This window comes from Lygodium microphyllum, chromosome 10 (genome assembly GCF_053477565.2).
Source record: "Lygodium microphyllum isolate KBCC chromosome 10, Lygodium_microphyllum_v1.1.10, whole genome shotgun sequence".
In the NCBI taxonomy this organism is placed as follows: domain Eukaryota; kingdom Viridiplantae; phylum Streptophyta; class Polypodiopsida; order Schizaeales; family Lygodiaceae; genus Lygodium; species Lygodium microphyllum.
The window spans coordinates 51,188,161-51,199,052 of record NC_141144.1 but is presented as its reverse complement, the minus strand read 5'-3'; positions in this window follow the sequence as shown (position 1 = coordinate 51,199,052).

Here is a 10,892-nt window from a genome sequence, read left to right as displayed (position 1 = left end):
AATTTAAATGCATTGTCATTGATTTTGTATATGATCTTGAAAGGTCCATAAAATCTAGGGGATAACTTAACAACAGGGTCTTTCTCAACACTTTGTAATCTTCTCTTTTCAATGCGTAACCAAACATAATCATCAACTTTGAAACTCATAGCTTTTCTTTTCTTGTTAGCTTGTTTTGTATATGATTGCTAGGCTTTCGCAATCATGTCTTTAACTTCAGAAAAAATAATAGCATGCATATTGGCAATATCATCAGCAGCTTTAACTTTGTTTAACAATGATGTCACAGGTGTAGGCAATCTATGTCCATAAATGATTTTAAAATGTGCTTTCTATGTAGCCATATGTGGTGTATTATTGTATACAAACTGAAGTAAATGGAAGTGTGTATCCCATGCTTTTGGTTTTGAAATTGTGTATGCACACAAAAGATCTAAGATAGCACTGTTAGTAGCTTCTGTTTACCCATTTGTTTTAGGATGAAATACACATGTGAAATCAATCTTTGTACCTACATTAGCAAACAAAGTACTCCAAAAATTATTGTAAAATCTAGAATCATGATAAAAAATAATTACTTTCGGCAAACCATGGTTAGTGAAATCAGTCTTCAAAAACAATTGTGCAGCTTAAGATGCAGTTAATGTTTTCTTACATGAAAGGAAATATGCTTGTTTGCTAAATTAATCTGCAATAGTCCAAATCATATCATGATTAGCTTGGGTGTTAGGCAAACCAGTTATAAAATCCATTGAAATATGTTCCCATGGTCGTTAGGAATCGGTAAAGGCATTAATAAACCATATTGCTTACCATGGTGTCGCTTAACTCTTTGACTAATTAAACACTTGGATACAAAGTTAGAAACATCAAATTCCATCTATGGCCAGTAAAAAACTTCAACCAATGTACGCAAAGTAGAAATAATACATCTATGCCCTTGATATGGGGGACAATGAATTTTGTGCAACACAAATTATCTAAATTGAATAGTTACACGCAACCTTTTCTCAAAACATAAATCCATCAGAATAAGACAATGAATCTATTGAAATCCAGTTATTTGCAACTAATTTATTCCAATAAGCTTGGAAACAAGGGACTTGGTCATAGGTATCTTTCATAGGAATAAGGGAATCAAAAGATATAAGTGAGATAATATGGATACTTGGTCTTCTACTTAAAGCATCAACAATAACATTCTCTTTTCTAGGTTGATATTGGATAAGTGGGTGAAAACTTTGAATAAAAGCAGCCCATTTGATATGACGGTCAGAGATTTGTGGCTGACTAAGGAGATGTTTGATACTTTGTTGGTCAGATTTGATCATTAATTCAAATCCCATTAAATAGTCTTTCCATTGACGTAAAGCTTGTACGGCTAGCAATTCCTTATCGTAGGTAGAATACTTGAGTTCAGATGGTTTAAGTTTGCAGTTAGAGTAGGCTATGGGATGTGAATCTTGCATAAGGACAGCTCCTATTCCAAATCCACTAGCATCAGTGACTACTAGGAAGAATGGTCTATTAAAGTCACGTAATTGCAATATAGGGACATGGGTTAAAGCATGTTTCAATAAATCAAAATACTTTTGATGGTTATCGGACCAATGATATACAATACCTTTCTTTAACAATTTTGTCAAAGGCAATGCAAGCAATGAAAAATTTCTCACATATTTTCTGTAAAATCTAGCAAGACCTAAGAAAGAACGATATTCATATACATTTTTAGGTATCTTCCAATCCAAAATTGCTTCTATCTTTTTAGGATCAACTTTAGTACCATTGATTCTCTTTCAATAATTTGAAAACCAAATATGAATGTTCATAATGCCCATTCTCATTCTTACTAAAAACCAATATGTCATCAAAGAAAACAATTACACAATGCTGATGCTTCAAAAATATACAATTCATCATACTATTGAATGTGGCTGGTGCATTAGTTAAACCAAAAGGCGTAACAAGAAATTCATAATGACCAAATTGAGTTCTAAATGCATTTTTAAATATGTCAGGTGTATTTAGTCGTACTTGATGATCTCTAGATTTGAGATCTATCTTGTTAAATATTGTGGCCCCTTGTAATTTATCCATGAGGTTGTCTACCCTACAGATCAAATATCTATTCTTGACAGTAATCTTGTTCAGGGCACGATAATCAATGCACGTCCTATAGGTGTTATTTTTCTTCTTAACTAACAGGACAGGTGCAACAAAAGGAGAACTACTGGGTCTAATGAGTCCTCGAGCTAACAATTCTTCAACTTGGGTTTGAATTTCTTTCTGTTCAATTTGATTATGTCTATAAGGTGCTTTACATGGTGGTTGTGATCCAGGAATTAAGTCTATTTTATGATCTTCAGGATGTGTAGGTGGTAAGCTAGGTGGTAAGTTAGCAGCAAAACAATCTTTAAATTGTGAAAGAAATTGTGAGTGCCTAGGATGATGCATCTGATTTTTCTTAGCTTTAATTTCATTCACCCATACTGATGCCAGGAGGCATATTCCACGGTGGATTCCGTGAGGTTTTACGGTGGATTCCGTAAAATTAGATGACCAGGGCTCATACGCAAAGAGGATTCTTTGTGTGAGAAGTTGATGGGGACGCCTGTCCTTTTCGGGCGTTTCATTAATTTAGTGTATACATGGGTGATTCCATAGCGGGTGATTCCGCAAAATGCATATTAAATTAATAAACGTTTATGAGTTTAGAGTGCGCACTCGTAATAAATTAAGGTTAGGATTTATTTCTAACCAGTTGATTTATTTATGTAGCTGAAGACTGCTAGGTATTCACTTTTGTCGGTTTAATTGTGTTATTTTACTAACGATTGTGAATGCTTCAGTTGATGTGTAGAGATAGCTCACATGGTGAATCCCGGAAGGTCCCCAAGAACAAAGTACTCTACTTTTTAGCACAAAAACCCATGTAAAAGCAAGCACGACATGAGGCAAAAGACAAATTGGGTTCAATCTCCCCCATGCCTTGTGTGAGCGCTTCACAAAGCATGTATTTAATGTATATTTCCAATCTTTATGCTCAAAAATAGCCCAATTACAAAAATATGACAAGCTTTTAGCTTTTGAGTTTGCTTTCTACCAAAAATAAGAAAATAAAGCTAATGGGCGGTGCCCATAGTGTCTGGCACGCCCAATCTCAATGTCCAAATAGAAATAACATATCCAGGCGCATAAGCGCATACAAAATAATAATAAATAATCGATATCTCTATAGACATAACAAAATATAGGCGTGGCGCCTATCAAAATATAGTCGAAAAGTCGAAAACCCGCTAGACTCCAATGCTTTCCTCCGCCACTGCTGCTATCTCTACACATCAACTGAAGCATTCACAATCGTTAGTAAAATAACACAATTAAACCGACAAAAGTGAATACCTAGCAGTCTTCAGCTACATAAATAAATCAACTGGTTAGAAATAAATCCTAACCTTAATTTATTACGAGTGCGCACTCTAAACTCATAAACGTTTATTAATTTAATATGCATTTTGCGGAATCACCCGCTATGGAATCACCCATGTACACACTAAATTAATGAAACGCCCGAAAAGGACAGGCGTCCCCATCAACTTCTCGCACAAAGAATCCTCTTTGCGTATGAGCCCCGGTCATCTAATTTTACGGAATCCACCGTAAAACCTCACGGAATCCACCGTGGAATATGCCTCCTGGCATCATACCCCCGGGGTGGGATAGCAATTGACCTCAATTGCTATTAGCTCAATGTGGAGCTAACAGAGTGGGGAAAGCATTTAAGTCTCTAGCGTGCATCCATTGTGCTTCCTCTACAGGATGGTTCTTAAATTTTACTAGATATCTAGAATACCTTCGCCCAGTTCTAGTGGTCATGTAGTCAGTGTCTATAATGGCTTCTGGTTCAAGTATTTCAGTCTCTTCTTCTAGTAAAGGTGGGTTTTCATAGACAGGGTGGATAGGTAATTGTCCTCTAAATGGTCTCAATAAACTAATATGAAATGTATTATGAATTTTCCAATGGAATGGCAGTTCTAACTTGAATGCATTGTCATTAATCTTATGAATGATTCTAAATGGTCCGTAGAATCTAGGAGCTAGTTTGACAACTGGATGTCTATCTACACTTTGTAGTCTACGCTTTTCTATTCTAAGCCAAACATAATCATCAACTTTGAAATTCATGGCTTGTCTTTTCTTGTTGGCTTGTTTGGTATATGATTGTTGGGCTTTAGCAATCATATCCTTTACTTCATCAAAAATAGTGTTATGCATAACAGCAATATCATCGGCACTTTGTATTCTATTAGACAAAGATGCAACAGGTGTAGATAATCTATATCCATAAATAACTTCAAAAGGTGCTTTCTTTGTAGATGTGTGCGGTGTATTATTATATGCAAACTGTAATAAATGTAAATGAGTATCCCATGTCTGAGGTTTAGAGATAGTGTATGCACGTAAAAGATCTAGAATAGTGCTATTTGTGCCTTCTGTTTGTCCATTTGTTTCTGGATGAAATGCAGATGAGAAATCAATCTTTGTGCCTAGATTTGCAAACAGTGTAATCCAAAAATTATTACAAAATCTAGAATCTCTATCTGAAATTATCACTTTCGGCAATCCATGGTTAGTAAAAATAGTTTTCAAAAATAACTGTGCTGCTTGTGATGCTGTTAAAGTTTTCTTACATGCAATGAAATATGCTTACTTACTAAATCTATCTACAATTGTCCAAATCATGTCATGGTTAGATTTAGTATTTGGTAAGCCAGTAATAAAATCCATAGATATATGTTCCCAAGGTTTAGATGGAATAGATAAAGGCATTAATAATCCATACTGTTTACCATGATGTCTTTTTATTCTTTGACAAATCAAACATTCAGAAACAAAATTAGATACATCTGCATCCATATGTGGCCAATAAAAATCTTCAGTTAACATGCGTAATGTAGAAATGATACCTCTATGACCTTGATATGGGGGACAATGAATTTCATTCAAAACAAAAGATCGGAATGGAATAGTAACACACAGTCTCTTTTTAAAGAACATGAATCCATCATTATATGACAATGAATCAACAGGAATGAAATTATTTTGAACTAATCTTTGCCAATCATAATGAAAAGTAATATCCTGGTGATATGTATCTTTCATAGCAATCAAAGAATCAAAAGATATGATAGAAATATTATGAATTGCAGGTCTTCTACTCAATGCATCAGCAACTACATTTTCTTTTCCAGGTTGGTATTGAATGATAGGATGGAAACTTTGAATGAATGAAGCCCATTTGATATGACGGTCAGAAATTTGGGGTTGGCTAAGTAGATGTCTAATGCTTTGCTAGTCGGTCTTTATCATGAATTCTGAACCCATTAAATAATGCTTCCATTGTTTTAATGCTTGGACAACTGCTAAGAGTTCCTTGTCATAAGTGGAATATTTGAGCTCAAAGGGTTTCAGCTTAGAACTAGAATATGCTATTGGATGGTTGTCTTGCATTAGCACGGCTCCTATTCCTGATCCGCTAGCATCGGTCACAACTAGAAAGAATGGTCTATTAAAGTCAAGCAATTGTAGAACAGGGGCATTGGTCAATGCACGTTTGAGTAAATCAAAGGATTTTTGCTGGTTTTCAGTCCATTGATAAACAATGCCTTTCTTAAGAAGTTTGGTCAGTGGTAAAGCAAGTAATGAGAAATTACGTACAAACTTCCTATAGAAACTAGCAAGACCAAGGAATGAGCGTAATTCATGTACATTTTTAGGAACAGGCCAATGCAATATTGCGTCAATTTTCTTAGGATCAACTTTTATTCCTTCTTTTGATACAATATGACCTAGATATTCTATTTCTGTCTTAAAGAATTCACTCTTGTCAGGATTTGCAAACAATTGATTTTCTTTCAGTAATTGAAAAACTAATGATAAATGCTCATAATGCTCTTTTTCACTTTGACTGAACACTAAAATATCATCAAAGAAAACAATCACACAATATTGATATTTTAGAAAAATACGGTTCATCATTCTACTGAAAGTGGCAGGTGCATTAGTTAATCCAAATGGCATAACAAAGAATTCGTAATGGCCAAACTGTGTCCTGAATGCAGTCTTAAATATGTCGGATCTATCTAACCTCACCTGATGATATCCAGACTTAAGGTCAATTTTACTAAATATAGAAGATCCTTGCAGTTTGTCCATAAGGTCATCAACTCTAGGTATAGGATATCTATTCTTTACAGTGATCTTGTTTAATGCTCGGTAGTCAATACACATTCGATAAGTATTATTCTTTTTCTTGACTAAGAGCACAGGTGCACCGAATGGAGAACTGCTAGGTCGAATTAAACCTCTATTTAGTAATTCTTCTACTTGACTCTGGATTTCTTTTTGCTCTATTTGATTGTGCCTATATGGGGCTTTTCAAGGTGGTTGTGTGCCAGGTATTAGGTCAATCTTATGGTCTTCTGGACGTGATGGAGGTAAACCTGGTGGTAGGTCTTCTGCAAAACAATCCTTAAAATATGCAAGAAATTCCTTATGCCTAGGGTGCATATGAGTTTCTTTTGCGTGCAATTCATTCACCCAAATGAGATATGATTTAGTATTCTTGCGTAGTGCACGTTTTGCTTGAGTATGCGAAAGCAGTGGAAACATATGAGATGCATGCATACCAATCAATGTAATAGATTTTCCTTGAAAATTAATATTCATTGTGTGTGTGGAATAATCTATATTGGGATTATGTTGGTGTCTCCATGGCATTCCTAGAATAATGTCGCTAGACTGTAATGGGACAACTAAGAAATTTCTTCTTTCAATATATGGACCAATTTGAATTTCTAAATCTTGAACTTCTTGTGTGCCATTGTACCTAGTGCCTAAAAATGCAGCTTTTATACGATAGTGCGTAGGTACAGTGTGCAATTTCAATTCCTTTACCAATTTTGCTGAAATAAAGTCATGGGTACTACCGTCATCATGCAATATAGTTCTTTCTTTTCCATGCACCATACATTTCATAGTTAACAATGAATGTAAAGTAGGCATACCTGGTAAAGTGTCGGAAGTAGTAGTAGGATCATCTTCTTCTTTAGTGAAATCTGGCATATCCTCATGCTCGTCTTCGTCCATAGCTCCAAGGTAGTTGATATGTGCTGATGGCTTCTTTGAATGACAATTTGCTGCGAGATGGCCTGGCTGGTGACACTTGTAGCATACGATGGGCTTGGCTTTGGTCACATTATTTGCAATGGCTGGGAGTCTGGGTATATTTGGATTTGCTTGTTGAATAGGCTTAGGATTTGGATTGACAGTGGATGGTAATGCAAGTGGTTTAGGCCAATTCTTGCGGAAAGATGGTGATGAGAAACGACCTGGATTAAACCTTCTGAAATTTGAATTGAATTGTTTAGATCCATAATTACCGTTTGCTTGGAATGGCTGTGGTCGTCGATCTCTTCCGCGTAACTTATCTTCAGTGTCGTGAGCTAAGGAGATGGCGTCTTCAAGGGTAGCAGGCTTAAACATATTCACCTCAGCGTAGTAATGTCCAAGAAGTCCAGACATGTACTTCCGCTTATGTGTCGTCTCTGGTACGTCTTCAAGCATGCGTAGCTGTAGGAGTGCATTCCAAAAACGCTCTGTATACTGTGGAATAGGCTCACGATCGCGCTGTTGAAGTAAATCCCATTGCTTGATAGCCTTCTCATGAAATTGCGGTGGTAGAAAATTTTGCATGAACTTCTTCTTGAAATCTTCCCATGTAGCAGGACATTCTATGCTCTTGCGGACTACAGTCCACCAAAGTGATGCTCTATCTATCAGATGATTAGTAACACACTTGATTTTATCTTTCTCGGGATAAGTTTCCTCATGGAAATAGTCATCAAACTGGCTAATGAATGATAAAACAGTCTTTCCTTCTCTTATGCCATTGAAAGTGCGAAACTTGAAACTTCGTTTACTTATCTTGGATTCCTTGCGAATGGTTTGTGCTTCAAGAGTGGCGTCGATGGTACGGCGAATCAGATCTTCAGCTTGAGGTTCTTCTTTATCAGTGGATGCTCCTTGTAGCTTTGTCAATTGCGCTTGCAAGGCTTGCCTAGCTCTTCGCTCTTCTTCCAGTTGTAGCATGATAAGATCCAGCTTTTGTTCCATGGTAGGCTCGGGTAGATCGTCTTCAGCCATAGGATCATCCATATGTGGGGTAGTCATCCTGTAAAACTCAACAAACCTTTCTCACTCAAAATCAGTTAGCGGGATGAGCGTAGCTCAAATTTGGGGTTACAAGGCTATGTATTTTTGGGTATTTTCTTCTTCAATTTTCAGAAATTCTGCAATATTTCTGTCTCCGTTTGCTGAAATTACTTCAACGAACTTGCAGATAGGTAAAACAGCTTGCTGCGAACAACTTTCCAGTTCAAAGTTTTTGCAAACGAACAAGTCTTCTATGAGTTTTAAGCACTAGTCAGTTCTGATTTAGTCTGACTTGCAGAGTTGCAGACTTAACAGATTTGCAGAGTTGTAGACTTGCTGGAATTAGGCCGACTTGCAGAACTTGCAGTACTTGATTAGAGTCGACTTGCGAAACTTGACTTCTGATGCGCAGGACCCGGAGTTTACAGACTTGTTTGCCTTAACTGACTGAAGTGATTTAGCTTAACTTAAAGAAGTTAAGCTTAAGAGCTTGATGCAGGCCGTCGTGAATTTCGTGGGGGGGGGGGGGGTCCGTTTTTTCCGCCGGAATTTTCGGGCGCCTCCTCTTGTAGGTCGATTTGAAGATTAGAAGCTTTATAAGCTTCTTAAGCTTTGTCTTAAGCCTTTTTTTTAATGAAAGAATGAGAAAATTAGGCAAGCTTATCTGTAACTCCACGACTTCATGAAGGAAGTGTTTGAGTGGTCCTCCACCTGCAGAGATTGGTCCTTCGCGATTTGACAGTGGAAATAGGGGTTCTTGATCGCCAGAAGTCTGCCTGTATCGACGGTTCGCGACGAGATTGACTGTAGAGGCCGTTTGTTCCTGGAGCTCCGCCTTCGCCCGAGATTGGTAGCGATTGGAAGCCCTTGATCTCTGCTCCGCTCTGATACCACTGGTGCGCAGATCGGACGCAGATAGCTCACGTGGTGAATCCCGGAAGGTCCCCAAGAACAAAGTACTCTACTTTTTAGCACAAAAACCCATGTAAAAGCAAGCACGACATGAGGCAAAAGACAAATTGGGTTCAATCTCCCCCATGCCTTGTGTGAGCGCTTCACAAAGCATGTATTTAATGTATATTTCCAATCTTTATGCTCAAAAATAGCCCAATTACAAAAATATGACAAGCTTTTAGCTTTTGAGTTTGCTTTCTACCAAAAATAAGAAAATAAAGATAATGGGCGGTGCCCATAGTGTCTGGCATGCCCAATCTCAATGTCCAAATAGAAATAACATATCCAGGCGCATAAGCGCATACAAAATAATAATAAATAATCGATGTCTCTATAGACATAACAAAATATAGGCGTGGCGCCTATCAAAATATAGTCGAAAAGTCGAAAACCCGCTAGACTCCAATGCTTTCCTCCGCCACTGCTGCTATCTCTACACATCAACTGAAGCATTCACAATCGTTAGTAAAATAACACAATTAAACCGACAAAAGTGAATACCTAGCAGTCTTCAGCTACATAAATAAATCAACTGGTTAGAAATAAATCCTAACCTTAATTTATTACGAGTGCGCACTCTAAACTCATAAACGTTTATTAATTTAATATGCATTTTGCGGAATCACCCGCTATGGAATCACCCATGTACACACTAAATTAATGAAACACCCGAAAAGGACAGGCGTCCCCATCAACTTCTCGCACAAAGAATCCTCTTTGCGTATGAGCCCCGGTCATCTAATTTTACGAAATCCACCGTAAAACCTCACGGAATCCACCGTGGAATATGCCTCCTGGCATCACATACTAAGTATGATTTGCTATCTTTTCTTAATGCACGTTTAGCCTGTGTGTGACTAAGCAATGGAAAATTATCAAAAGTGTGTGTACCATGCAATGTGATTTGTTTCCCATTAGAATGAAACTTCATTGAATGCATGGAATAATCTATATCGGGATTATATTTATGATGCCAAGGCATTCCTAAAATAATATCACTAAATTGCAAAGGCACAACCAAGAAATTTTTGTGCTCAATATAATCACCAATTTCAATTTCTAAATCATGAACATCTTGTGTACCATTGTATCTAGTACCTAAGAATGCAACCTTTATGCGATAATGAGTTGCGACAGTACGTAAATTCAATTCTTTGAACAATTTTGCAAAAACAAAATCATGTGTGCTCCCATCATCATGTAAAACAATCTTATCTTTACCATTCACAAGACATTTCATCATTAATAAATAATGAGGTTTTGGCATACGTGGTAAAGTATCTGAAGTAGTACCGATATCGTCATCGTCTTCTGTGAAATCTAGCATTTCTTCATGGTCTTCCTCTTCAGTCGCTCCCAAGTAGTTGATGTGAATAGTTGGCTTTTTGGATTGACAACTCACCGCTAGATGTCCAAGTTGGTGGAACTTGTAGCAAACTATAGGTTTGGCTTTCAAAACATTATTGGTATGGCTTGAATATGTTCACCTCCACATAGAAGTGACCAAGTAAACTAGACATAAACTTGTGCTTGTGGATCATCTCAAGTACATCTTCAAGCATTCAAAGTTGTAATAAGGCATTCCAAAAATGCTCAATATATTGTGGAATAGGCTCACGATCTCTTTGTTGCAGAAGATCCCACTGTTTGATTACTTTTTCATGGAATTAAGGTGGAAGAAAATTTTGCAAAAAAAATATTTTAAAAATCCTCCCAAGTAG